Below are 14031 nucleotides of genomic sequence, written 5' to 3' on the forward strand. Positions count from 1 at the left end.
TTTCTTCAGCTCCTTTTCCAAGTAGTTCAATACTCTAATGGCCTGACGTATCACCACAGCAGTGGTAGTGCAGAGCGGACAGCAGTTTGGCACGTGCCTTCTCCATAAATTAGCACTGACAGGTGCGTTGGACCTCGCAGCGACCCGCAAAAATACCCTGGAATCAACGACGAGCATTTGGCTTCACCTTTGAGAGCAGCTCTGACAATAATTTCCAGTCCATACGTTCTCACGATATCCATTTTCATAGTTTCGTCAAACCGTGTTATGCAAATGTGAAACTTGATGTGGGCCAATGCATATCTCATCCTTAATATCTGGTGAAGGCTTACGCCCAAACCTTCCTTATGGCTTCCTTATTTAGAGAGCATAATTTTATTCATTGAGGAACATCGTTCCATCGCCACTTCACACCGAACTTACTATCCGTAAATTTATTCAGCGGGTTATCCGCCGCTGGCGCAAAGTGCACTTCTCATTTGGCCCTCACATAGAGAACGCAATTCAATCAGCAGTATCGGTGTCTGCGGGGGACTGTGTCACAGCAAGGTCACCCTGAGGAGGGGGGACTATTACAGAGGTCACCCCGAGGGGAGGGGAGGGGAAGAGGCTCAGGCAGAACGCCTCCCGCTAGACACCTGCAGGACTGCTGGCTCACCACCGCTCCGCCGGTAACTAGGAGGGACGGTCTCCGTGGGGGGGGGGGGACGGTCTCCGTGGGGAGGGGACTCCGTGAGGAGAGGGACTCCGTGGGGAGGGACTCCGCGGGGAGAGAGGGACTCCGTGAGGGGAGGGACTCCGTGGGGAGGGGGACTCTGTGGGGAGGGAGGGACTCTGTGGGGGAGGGAAGGACTCCGTGAGGGGAGGGACTCCGTGGGGGGGAGGGACTCCGTGAAGGGAGGGACTCTGTGGGGAGGGGAGGGACTCCGTGGGGAGGGACTGTGGGCTCACCACTCCTCCGTCGGTAAGGGCGCCTTGCCACCGGGAGGTCTGACGTCTGGCCTTGATATTTATAGCACGTCATGTAGCTTATCAAAAATTCATATCGAAGCTGTTGTGACACTTTTTACTTTGCTCCACTGATCTAGTCTGCATTTTCGGATAAAGCTATTTCTTATTTGAAGCAATGTACGACTAAGTCGCGCAAAACTCGCATCAATGCTCATTCTTTTCCTCCCTCCCTCTTTCTCCGGCACCCTTGCTCTCTCCTCGTTGCTGCATCTCCCTCTCTCCAATCGGACAGCCTTTAGAGAAGACGTCCCGCCCACTGAGAGTAGCGGGTGTCTGCTCCCCCGCCCCACTGAGGGGTGTGCGGGGAGGGGCGCCCCCGCCGTCCCGCCCACTGAGAGTAGTGGGTGTCTGCTCCCCCGCCCCACTGAGGGGGTGTGCGGGGAGGGGTGCCCCCGCCGTCCCGCCCACTGAGAGTAGCGGGTGTCTGCTCCCCCGCCCCACTGAGGGGGTGTGCGGGGGAGGGGTGCCCCCCGCCGTCCCGCCCACTGAGAGTAGCGGGTGTCTGCTCCCCCGCCCCACTGAGGGGGTGTGCGGGGAGGGGCGCCCCCGCCGTCCCGCCCACTGAGAGCAGTGGGTGTCTGCTCCCCCGCCCCACTGAGGGGGTGTGCGGGGGAGGGGTGCCCCCCGCCGTCCCGCCCACTGCGAGTAGTGGGTGTCTGCTCCCCCGCCCCACTGACAGGGGGTGTGCGGGGAGGGGCGCCCCCGCCGTCCCGCCGCTCAACAATACAGCTGTTTACCGGCCGGCTGAAGGAAATCCCCCACTCGAGACGCGCCATCGCCGCAGCCGCGCCACGAACGGCGCGCCCCGCTGCGTCACAAAGGCCGCTCTGCGCCAGAAAAGCCGCCTCCGGCAGCCGGCCGTCCACAGTGAAGTTGTCCTGGATGGAACTATGAATAGGCGGCGAATTTTTATTCGCTTTTAGGCTGATATCTATATCTGCGCACAACATGTTATCAGCACATAGCGTCTTTGTGCACAATGCATAACGGACCAAAAGCGACATCAGTCGCACCACGACCCTGCTCACCTGTACGTACATCATGGAATACAGCTGCACCTCACAAACAGCCTCAGACTGCAATTACATGATCCGATTACAGTTCACAACCAAATGGACCCCTGGGAACGGAGCATAATTGTGCCACCCGCCCAAACAGCAGGGAACGGAGCATAATTGTGCCGTCTGCCGTACAGCACACAAACGGCAGCTCGCCAGCTGATTAGATTGTTTGATTACCGCCACAGAGTCCACAGCTCTTCCGAGTCCCTTTATGTTTGTTTATATATGCATGTGGTTAATCAGCAAACATTTGCCATGAAATAAGTGTGGGATTAATGTTTGGAAATTAGAATACGCCGGCTGGCAACTGAAGTCCATCGTAAACCGTAGACCGAAGTAAATGTTTAACCCGCGCCCTGCTGGGGGGGGGTGTTTGAACACCCCCCCTTGTGGTTTTTCGCGAATATCTCAAAAACGGCGGCGCAGAGCGCCGCCGTTTTTGGTACACCTTATCATACATCAATTCTACACATGTTGTGAAAATTTCAGACCAAGGTCATTCAAGGTCAGGTCACCAGGTCACTTGAAGTGACCTCACCTCATAAAAACTTTCAATGTCTGTCATAGCTACACCGAGTGACCGATCGCTTTGAAACTTTCAGCGATTGCTAAGAGCAATAGCATGTACAAAATGTATATCTCAGAATTTTGATATCGATGACCTAAGGTCAGGTCAATTTTGCGACCTCCCCATTATAAGTCAATGGGAGAAAATTGAAATGCGCCTCTTTTGGATGAAAGACATTATAAACACTCCCAAACACCGAATTACATGTGGTTTAGACACACTGAACTTGAAAATGGTGTCCGTGACCCTTGTTTATGCCCTGAGGTCATCTTAGGTCACGAATGGTATCTAACAGTTTTTCGCAAATAACTTTTGATAGAGGCATGCTAGAGCGATGAAAACACCTTAGATGTGTTCAGCTCGACGATACGGATCGACTGATATGCAACATGACCCTTTCCGGTCAGGTCATGACCTTGACCTGAGGTCAAATTTTCAAGTTGACCTTTCAAGGTCAAGTTATAGTTCATTCGATGCGTCTTGACGAGAGGAACACGATGCCGGTAAAAGTAAGCTCGTACAAGGCTTGGGTCAAAAGTTATTGCAGAAAAACTGTTTTCAAAAAAATCGGCTATTTTTGCAGTTTTTGCCCCCTGCAGGCAAAACCGTTGACGTTAGGTCAAATCTGAGAAATTACTCAGAAAGGGCGTTAATAGGGCTATCGAATGCGCTTTTCCGCGGCGCTGTAGCTCTATTGGTTCCCGAGTTATGCGTTGGCTTCTTGAAAATTTTCGACATTCGACCTGGAAATCAGCGAAATTTTGCCTTCAATGACCTCTGGTGACCTGACCTTTGACCTGACCAAAAAATTGACCGAAGTGATTTCGTCATTATTTTTTACGCTCTTTCGAACGCCGCCTTCCGCGTATCGCTACGTGGCCCAGGAGCCGAGTTACAAGGGGGGGTGTTCAAACACCCCCCCAGCAGGGCGTGGAAATCCAGGACCCCCAGCAGGGCGCGGGTTAAGTCGTGTATAATCGGTAATCCAGGAATGGTGCGGCTTCCAGGTAAGTATCTATTCCTAGGTTGATTTCGTAAATTCATCTCCTTCCACATCATTGATCAAAGCTGACAAAAGCAAAACATAACGCAATAGAGTGAAATAAACGGGCCTTTTCAGTGGAACACAGCGAACAAAAACAAACCCCGCGAAGCTGACAATACTTTCTTAGCGTCTTATTGACATAAACCACACAATTTCGTGCACCATTAGAGAAATAAAAGCCCTTTTACCAGAAAATATCCTGCCAACACGGCCCGGAACAGCCAAGTATTATCTAGGTTTGTGCAACATAGTTGGAAATCGCAGCCATTTCGGGTAAGCAGTGTAAAATATCCGTGAAAGGGCAACCCCACTTGTTCTCCGATATGGTGCTTATTGGAAGATTCGGGTAATTTGTCGGTAAATTAGGCGCCTGTTTAGTTCAATGTCTGACCCGTCCCGTAACTCGTCACATTAGGTCACTGAACACGAGCTTTGCCGCCCTGTTCACAGAGCTGCTGAGAGCAGAGTTTGCTGGCGTTTCCATTGGTCCTGACTCCTGAGCCGACATCTGTTCTCAAATGGAGCGGGATTGTGAAAATTGGAGCACATTTACAATGTTGACAGGTCTTATTGGTTTGAGCTGAGCGGTAAGGCACATCCGCAAGCGGATTTGTCTCTCTTTGAACATTAGAAAGTTAACCCTAGAACGCCTAGGGGGGGGGGGTTGTATCAACCCCCCCCCCCCCTGAGGTTTTTTTCGAAGTGCACGCTAAACGGCTTGTCGTAGCGGGCTGAAATTTTCAATACCCTCTGGGGCAACCTTTGCGCATCTTTTGCCGAAAAAAATTGATCGGGTCATGTCAGGTCACGGAGTTATGACGTCATAAGAGGTACAGCCTCCGGCCGACAGTTACCAAACGAGTGCGCCGAATCCCTAGGCTTTCTGCCGGTGATACCCACATTGTTTGATGGATCATGATGAAACTTCCCATGCATGTTGGGGCAAGCATTGGCTATCGTGTGGTGCAAGAAAATTGACCGGGTCAGGTCAGGTCACGGAGCTATGACGTCACAAGAGGAACAGCGTCCGGTACTATTTTTGAAAAGCGCCCGAACCACTATTTTGCTAATTCTTGTCACCTCAATGGGAATATGCAGCAATATTAGCTTCTATAGGGAGCAAATGGACCTCCCAAATCCAAAAATACAATCAGATTTCAAAAATTTAAATTTTGATTTTTCGAATTTCTGCCGCGGACTGTGACCTTGCCGACTTCCGGCGCTCCCAACGCGCCATTTGTAGAGCTAGGGAAACGAAATACATACCAAACGATAGAGAATTGATCAAGGAACACGATAGTGAAGGTTTCAAGTCAATATCTCCCACCGTTTTGCCGCAATCGCCGCGGAAAGTTGAAAAAGTTTGATTTTTCGGAAAATTTGACCTTTGACCGGTCATAAGTAGGTCAAATGTTGACCTAGGACCAAAAAATATACCACCAATCGCGAGATCTCGTTGAGAGCAATCCGTTGTTTTTTTCCGCTAAGCTCTACGACCTCCCGTTTCGAAACGCCAGGGGGGGTCGTAACAACCCCCCCCCCCCTGGTCGTTCGTGTTATGAGAAATGGCCTGGTCGTGCGAGGGTTAACCCGGCAGGCGGTGGGCCTACCAGCCACCTTCCGCGCGGTGGGGGGGGGAGGGCACTTTTTTGCCCCCCCCCATATCTCCGAAACTACTGGACGGATCCGAAAAATTCAAACGGCGTTCGATAGCCCTGTCAAATTTGTCTACGGAACCCAAATTTCATTGACCTCAGGGTCACCGATGACGTCACAGGTCAGGTCAAATATAAAAATTTTCACCGTTCACGGGGCTTCTAGGGAAAGCGCTATAACACCGAGTAAAACGAATTTTGTCGAAAAGCAGCGATAAGGCGTCAGTTGTCTAGTACATATGTTGCTATTAGAGGTCACTGGTCATACCAGGTCAGGTCTCAGGTCAGGTCACCAAAGGTCACCAAGGGTCACCAAATGAGCCCAGCTTTACTAAGGTTATGCGATGCATGTTTTATGGCCAGTTTTTCATTTCCAACTCAATGGTGTTGGTTATAAGACCATCAGGTACGGTTTAGGTCACTTTCTGGTGGAGGTCAGGTAAAGGTCAGGTCAAAAAAGGTCAAATTTCAAAGTTGATATTTTTGCATAAAATGGGTATCAATTCGATGCAGTTCGTCACGGGGAGTCTAATGGTGGTCTTTGTTTTGCGCTACGAGGTCTATAATTGCTAAAAATTGAGTTTGAAAATTTGACGTCATCAATTTTGAACAGTTTTTTCACTATAACTTGGCCAAAAAAGAGGTATCGATCTCAAATTTGGTATGTAGATAGAAGGCGGTAGGGGCTATCACATATTTTACGTTTTTTTCGAAATTCAAAAAACTTTTTGGATTTTTTTGCTATTATATTCAAAAAATCTATTTTTTTATTTTTTGGGGTTAAAATCCAAAAAATTCGAAAAACCGAAATAGCAGTTTTGTAGCCCTCTTAATTCCACACCTTTTATGTCGAAACATTTTTCTGTATCTCTAAAGCTGTAGGCCTGACAGCTCTTCCCGCGAAACCTTTTTTTGGGTCGAAAATGACAAAAATGACATCACTCTGACGTCATTAGCGGCCAACCTATTATAGCCTTTGGAAATAATTTTGGTCACCATGTGCGCTAGCTGCTCCCGGGAGGGTACTGAAAGTTTGGTGACGATCGGCGCAGCGGTTCTCGAGATATATCGAAAAAACTAAAGGAGGCAAAAAATGCCCCCCCCCACCGCCTGGAAGGTTAAACCGCGCGGGGCTGGGGTCTCCAGCCGAACGCGCGGGGCTGGGGGGGGGGGTAAATTTACGACATGGACCCCTGTTATCTCCCGAACTGATGGTCCGATTTGGAAAATTCAAACGCCAATCGAAAGGTCTCATCACGAACAACTAAAAACATGTACTTAATTTAAAGTTTAAGGTCAAGGTCAAGGTCAGGTCAAGGGTACAAATTGCAAATTTCTACAGTATCGGCCTTGCACCGTAGTTGCCGAAGTATGGAGTCATGGACTGAGACTGATTGCCCAAAACGTGTTCTTAGGCTACCAAGACAATATTCCTTGCATACAATATCATTCAGAAGTCAAGGTCAAGGTCAGGTCAGGTCAGGTCATGTCACCAAAAACAAAATATAGAAAAGGGCATGTGCGACACATGTTTTATGGGTCATTTTATTCATAGAATTCAATAAGCACACTCAATAGGTAATAACTCTATAACTATAATAACTAATAACTCCCACATTTTTTAACCGATTTTTCTAAAAATTGGTATGTAGGTGCACATGGACCACTTCACTGACAAATACTCCGTTTTTTTATACACGCAAAATTTTGGATTTTATAATTATTTTCCCCAAAAGTCAGTTTTTAAATTGGGTCAAAATAAAAAAATCAAAAACCGAGATAGCCATTTGATAGAAAAAGTAGAATCACGTATAACCTTTTTTGTTACGTCTTGATTCCCTTAAAAATGAAGATGTTAGCGGCGTTTGAAATTTTGCCGTTTTTGAGACGAAAATGGCGAACATGACGTCACTAAAACGTCATTTTCTAAACAAATTCCGAAGGATTTCGCTCAAATTATCAGGAAACGTGTCAAATTGATGTAAGAAAAGGTACTGAAAGTTTGGCGGCGCTTCAGATACTGCAAAAATTCACGAGGGGGGTAAAATTTACCCCCTCCCCAGCCCCGCGCGGGTTAATGGTCAGAGGGTGGGAGGGGGAGCAGTGGCTGGAACATAGTGACATACAAATAGTTACGTACCATTAGTACGTCTTTAGGGGCGCTGGCGGCAAGGATGAGTGCGAACAAAAAACCCACTCGTAGTAGCCACTCTGTTGATCTGCTTATTCGGAGGACCTCTACAAAGTAAGGATCGTTTTCTATTCATCAGGGCCACGAGCTGATGTCTGAGGCTATATGGAGATGGAAGAGTTCAACCTGCAGTTCATATTCCCATCAGCCGGTAATTGGTATGTTGTTCGCTCTCCTGGGGTCATGGTTATTGATTGTTGTGAGACGAGCTTGGTGCAGTAAGTCGTTAGTCAAACACTGCCTTACAGGCACCCGGGCGGTCGGGCCTAAATTGGTTAGCACTTCTCTTAGAGTTGAGTTGTCTCTAGATCACTAGTTCCGCTGCATCATAAGGCCCCATAGCATGTTTCCCCATCCTGTGGGATTCAGGGGTATGATCGTACCGTCCTGACCTGCTGTTTGTTGCCAAGGATCCACTGAGATCGCTAACCCGCCGCCGCCCCTCTATAGGCACATACCCGCAGGTCATCCCCACAGGCCCGAACAGTGTGACGGACGGCGTCCGACAGCCGCTCCTCGGCGCCAGGAGCCCATATGAGACCCGAGAACTGGGGCAATCCGCGGACCGATAAATTACAGCTCACACCGCAGCTCACAGCGCTACTTGGACAGAACTCATCGTGGTAACTGACGCAGTTCATCACCCTTCAGTACAAACCTACGGCCGTGTTGACGGCCGACAGGACGGAGTTTGGGCGGACACAGACGGAGTTTGAGCCGAGACGGACCGAGTTTGAGCTGAGACGGAGAGAGTTTGGGCGGACACAGACGGAGTTGAGTTTGGGCCGAGACGGAACCGGTAACAGAGTTTGAATGGAGACGTGGCGGACGTGGCACAGACAGACTGAGCGGCGACGTGACGTGACGTACCGCACAGGACGTGACCGGAGCGCCGAGCGACGTCTCCGAGTTCAGGAAGATTGGCCACACGTCATGGCGCCGCCACGTGGCTTTGTGTGCCGGGTACTCTCGGGGCCCGGAGGCATCATTCAGTCGGAGCTAAGTCGCTGACGGCGCGGCAGCTGGCCGGGAATTACGGCCGGGGGATGACTGAGGTCGCCGTCCAGAAGGATTTCATAGTTCATTGTGGAATTCGTGGGCGAATGTGAGCACGTAAAGAGCATGCGAGTGTGGGTATGCGACCAAGTGCTTTTGTTGAACGGGGCATGATTGTTGATGCTGGCGTGTTGACAGTTCATTGTATCCATAACGCGCTAGAATGTGTCACGTTTATCATTTTATAGTTGCAAAATATGTTGAGCCTGAATGAAAGCAGAGGACCGAGGGAGTCGTGCAGGATTTAAAGATTTCTTCCGAGTGGATACAATGAAATGATTGCGCACATGAGCGGTGTAAAAATATGCAATGCTTCCACCCTGCATCTGCCAAGATTGATGTTGATAAAACAGGTCGTAAATCACGGAACGGCGAACTTCCGTAATATTATAACACTACGGTAACCTTTCTACAATATTGAAAAGATAAAATTTCTTTCCATACAATGTTGGGTTCAGCATGTTTTAACTTACCGCAATCGTTGCGGAATAACCAAAAAAATGCAAAAAAATGCATTACCAAAAACGATATATCAAAACCATTGATCGCCTAGCCACCCTCTTCATACAACATCGTAAAAAGTCAGTTTCCTGATTCATAATGTCCATTTCAAAGAACCTGCGGGTAAACTAGCCCTAGATATCGCTCCAATGCTGCATAACCGGTAAGCCATTTACGAGATGAGCGGGTAGTCGGGCTGGCCGTTCGCGTCCCCCGCTGTGACAAAATGAGCCCGTGGACGCGCCACACTGGCCGTCCGTTCCGCTGACCCGCAGCGCAGTGACGGGAACGACCGCCGGAGGTCGGAGCCGCCGCCCCCAGTGCCGTAACGGACTGAACTGTAGACGGTCCCCGCTCCCCGCCATCCGAACCCGTAGTAGTTTATTAAAGAGCCATCCACAAGACAAGTGGCTATTATGGCCTTCACGTCAATAAAATCGGATCATAACATGCAGGGAAAATACACACTCACGATGTTACACAACCTAAAATATACATATAGCTCAGGATAAAAAACATCACCTGCACGGCATCATGATTAAAAACGCGTTCATCACGTGTCTCGTCTCGAGAGTAGGTGGGCCTTCAGGGCTCGCCTGAACCGCGGACCTCGCTGGTTCCGCACCGACATGGGCAGATCGTTCATGAGGTGGGGAGAGCGGTATACAAACCGTCGCCGGCCCGCCTCCGAACGGATGGGTGGCACGTGCAGGAGATCGTCCTGTCTGGTGTGCCGGACATGGCCATGATGGTCCCGGTTGAGGCAGACCTGACGGGCGATGCATTCGGGCTGGCTAGAGGAGAGGACTTTGTCAAGGAGGCAGAGGGATTGGTATTGGAAGAGTTGAGACGAGTCGAGCCACCCCAGCCTGTCTCGCACAGCTGACACGCGGTCAAACTTTCGTTTTCCCGCGATCACGCGAGCCGCAAAGTTGAGCAGCTTCTGGATGGTTGCGAGGTTGCCAGCGCTGCCGCTGCCGTAAACAGAGAGGCAATAGCGGATGTGCGAGACGGCCAGGGCGGTGACTATCTCGGGAAGGGTGTCAGGAGGAAGGAAGTGGCGGAGGTGGGATAGTGTTGCGAGGATGCCGCAGCATCTACGCGAGACAGCCCTCACATGCGCGTCCCATGACAGGTGCTGGTCGAAGACCACACCAAGATTTTTGACCTCAGTGCTGGGCGTCAGGCACGTGTCCTGGTATCTGATTTTAATCGTCGGGAGGTTGCGCAAATTTTGTCTAGAACCAAAAGTGATGAGCTCGAATTTGTTTACGTTAACCTTTAAGCCGTTCGCAAGGAAGTAGTTGCCAAGAGAGGAAAGGGTGCTTTCCATGCGCGATGCAAGCGCTGGAAGAGCAGATTTAGGGCCGGAAACCAAGACCTGGGTGTCATCGGCGTACTGGATAACCAGTCCATCGGAGACGTACAAGCTCAGGTCGTTGGCAAACGCGCAGAAGAGGACAGGGCCGAGGCTAGAACCTTGAAAAACGCCCTGGTTGATGGGTAGAGGAGGTGAGATTTTGACGCGGCCATCAGAGGAAGTGAGGCTTACACTCTGCGAATGACCGGAGAGATAATTTTGAAACCAGGATGTGTCGACGCCCAGCAGCTGGAGTTTTTCGAGCAATTTGGCATGACTGATAACATCGAAACACTTGCTAAGGTCAATGAGACAAAGAATGGAGAGAAGTCCAGAATCTGTAGCAGCAAGGATGCTGTCGGTGACGCACGTGAGGGCGGTCTCGGTAGAGTGCTGCGGACGGAAGCCATGTTGGGTTGGGGAGAGGAGATGGTTGGAGGAAAGGTAGTAGTAGAGTTGGCGCTGAACTGCCCGCTCCACTATTTTGGCAAGGACTGGGATGATAGAAATAGGACGGTAGTTGGAAGGATCGGCAGGATCACCGGACTTGTGGATGGGATGGACGAGGGAATGCTTCCAGGATTCCGGGAAGATATTGGAGATGAGGGAGAGGTTGACGATATGGAGGAGGACGTGACTGATGGCGTTGAAGGATAGCTTGATGGTCCGAATGCAAAGTCCGTCAGATCCGCGGGACGGGGAGTTGCTCATGGAGCTGATGATGGCATGTAGGGTGCTGAGCGTGATCGGATGTAGCCGGAAGGCGCAGGCTCCCACCCTGGGCAGTCGCGGGGGAAGTGAGGGGGCGGACCCTGCGCGGCGAGCTCGGCGGCAACGCGTGGGCCGACATGGACAAAAAATTCGTTCATCTGTTCGGCGGTGGAGATGTAGTGGTATCGTGCACGCTGTCTTTTTACTGCCCAAGATGTCAGCCGCGCAGCGCCAGACAGACCCACGTCCCTGCTGAGACACGCGGTGTCCGATATGGCGCCGCTTGTCCGCTCTGAAGGCAGCGCGGGCCAAACGGTTCGCCTCCCGGTATCTATCAGACCCGCGACCCCACAGGCGCAGCGCTCGGGCGCGGTCAGCCAGAAGCTGACGCGTGTCGTCCGAGATGGGGGGAGCGGAGGGGTTGCGCAGCTTCACAGTGACAGCTCCCTCGGCGGAGGTCATCTCATAAAGCAAACCACGTGGCAGTTTGGACAGATTACTGAGCCGAAATGAGTGCCCGGTCAGGGATGAGTTAGTTGTATGAAATAGTGAACTTAGGCACGACGTGACGTTTATGAGAACGTTCAGCTCGCTTGTCTGATGCACGCATCGTCGTTAAAATGGAAAAGTGCAGCCATAGACATCGTGTTATGAGATGGGAAAACGTTTGTCCGCTGTAAAGATCGTAGCTGATATGACATATTGAAGGAAGCTGGTGATTTATGTGGTTAGCGGATGCTCAGAGCCGTTTGTCACTGGTAATGCTGATTTAATTAGGGCGACTGCAGAAAGCGGAAGCAATTCATTCTACAGACTCCACCGAGCATCATTAATTCTGTAAATCTACAAACAGAAAGGAAAAAGTGCAAAATATGCGAGACACAAAATGAATTCAAGTACTGTTTAGCAGGCATGATTAATTCAATATTTAGATAGTGTAGCCTAAAGTGATTTTTCTCTAAAAAAACACTTCGTATCGAACATCGAGCGGTGATTCAAAAATTGCTAATTTATTCGTTTCGTCACATCGTCAAGGTAGGAGCCATAGTTGGCATATTAATGATCAAGGGACGGCAATGGAAAACAGCACGCATGGGACATGCAACGAAATAACAGATGACAGTACCTACACATAAGTTATAAGAAAACTTCAAAAGCGTCACTGATGTTGGCGGGCAGAAATACAACACAAAAACATATTCCGAGTGTGAGCACTTGCTTATAAGATTTCAGAATTTGTATTTTCTTTTGAAGTAGTTCCATCAAACTACTTTGGAATTATAAATTCTGGTGCTGTTTGGACCTTTGAAATGTGAGCAACTAATTGTATATTCCTTATTATTGCTGCATACCATGCGGCATACAAGCTCAAAGGAAAAGCTTGTTTGTCAAATGTCTGCAAATTTACGTAATGTTGACCTGTGTTCCACTCTATCACAGTACTGTCATCTTAACAATTTTCTACTTTTATCCATGCACTTATTTTTCAAATTACGTTTCACAATCTTTAATTTCGCCGTTTTTTTATTTACCTAGTTATCAGCCATACTGAAAAAATAATGGATGTGCTGTTTATTGTCATGAGTTTGCCTTCCGCAGGTTTGCTAATCAGTGTCCATGCAATGCGAATGGCATTTCACCCGCCGGCCGAGGGGGGTGCCATCCCCTCCCCCTAGGAATTTCTCGCTATAGCTACGAGTAGAGTGTTGTAGAGTGCTGACTACTATGCTACACTTGTCAATTCTGGTGTCGGTGTCTTCGCTTAGCTCCAATATCCGTATCATCCAAGTCCGATGGACGGATTATAACTTCATCAGCGAGATATTGCAACAGCTGCGAAGACTTTCGACCCTGAGCTCGTGGCTACACTTCGTGGCTCGTAGCTCCCACTTAGTTACACTTCCGCATTCATTTACCCATTTTCCTGCGTCCTTCTGTCCAAATTGGGCAGCGATAAGAGCTGATATTGAGACTCGGGCGCCCGCCGCTCCGGTATACACACGGTGATAATACACGCCTGGTACGGTCAGCCTCGGTACAGATGAACCATTCTGCAACGGACTGGGCCGGAATAATTGGTACCGTAAACCGTGTGTCCCTGCTACTGGTACGGTCAGCCTCCGGGTAGGGTAAGGGCGGGTAAGAGTACGCGGGCGATAAGAGTACGCATCAGCTGTTTTGGTTGCTTAGCAACGCGGGCTTGTCGAGTTCATGAAGTGACATGAAGCCGCCAGTGCGTGCTTGTCACCAACGGAACGTGGGCGTTGAGCGGCGACGCTGTTGAGTTTAACCCTAGAACGCCTAGGGGGGGGGGGGTTGTATCAACCCCCCCCCCTGAGGTTTTTTCAAAGTGCACGCTAAACGGCTTGTCGTAGCGGGCTGAAATTTTCAACACCCTCTGGGGCAACCTTTGCGCATCTTTTGCCGAAAAAAAAATTGATCGGGTCATGTCAGGTCACGGAGTTATGACGTCATAAGAGGTACAGCCTCCGGCCGGATTTTCACAAACTGAGTGCCAACGCCCGAGGTTTCCTGCCGGTGGTACAAACATTGGTTGATGGATCGTGATGAAACTTCCCATGCATGTTGGGGCAAGTATTGGCTATCATATGGTATAAGAAATTTGACCGGGTCAGGTCAGGTCACGGAGCTATGACGTCACAAGAGGAACAGCGTCCGGTACTATTTTTGAAAAGCGCCCGAACCACTATTTTGCTGATTCTTGTCACCTCAATGGGAATATGCAGCAATATTAGCTTCTATAGGGAGCAAATGGACCTCCCAAATCCAAAAATACAATCAGATTTCAAAAATTTAAATTTTGATTTTTCGAATTTCTGCCGCAGACTGTGACCTTGCCGATTTCCGGCGC

Source organism: Amphibalanus amphitrite, unplaced genomic scaffold, assembly GCF_019059575.1.
Source record: "Amphibalanus amphitrite isolate SeventyFive unplaced genomic scaffold, NRLGWU_Aamphi_draft 001357F_arrow, whole genome shotgun sequence".
NCBI classification, from domain to species: Eukaryota; Metazoa; Arthropoda; class Thecostraca; order Balanomorpha; family Balanidae; genus Amphibalanus; species Amphibalanus amphitrite.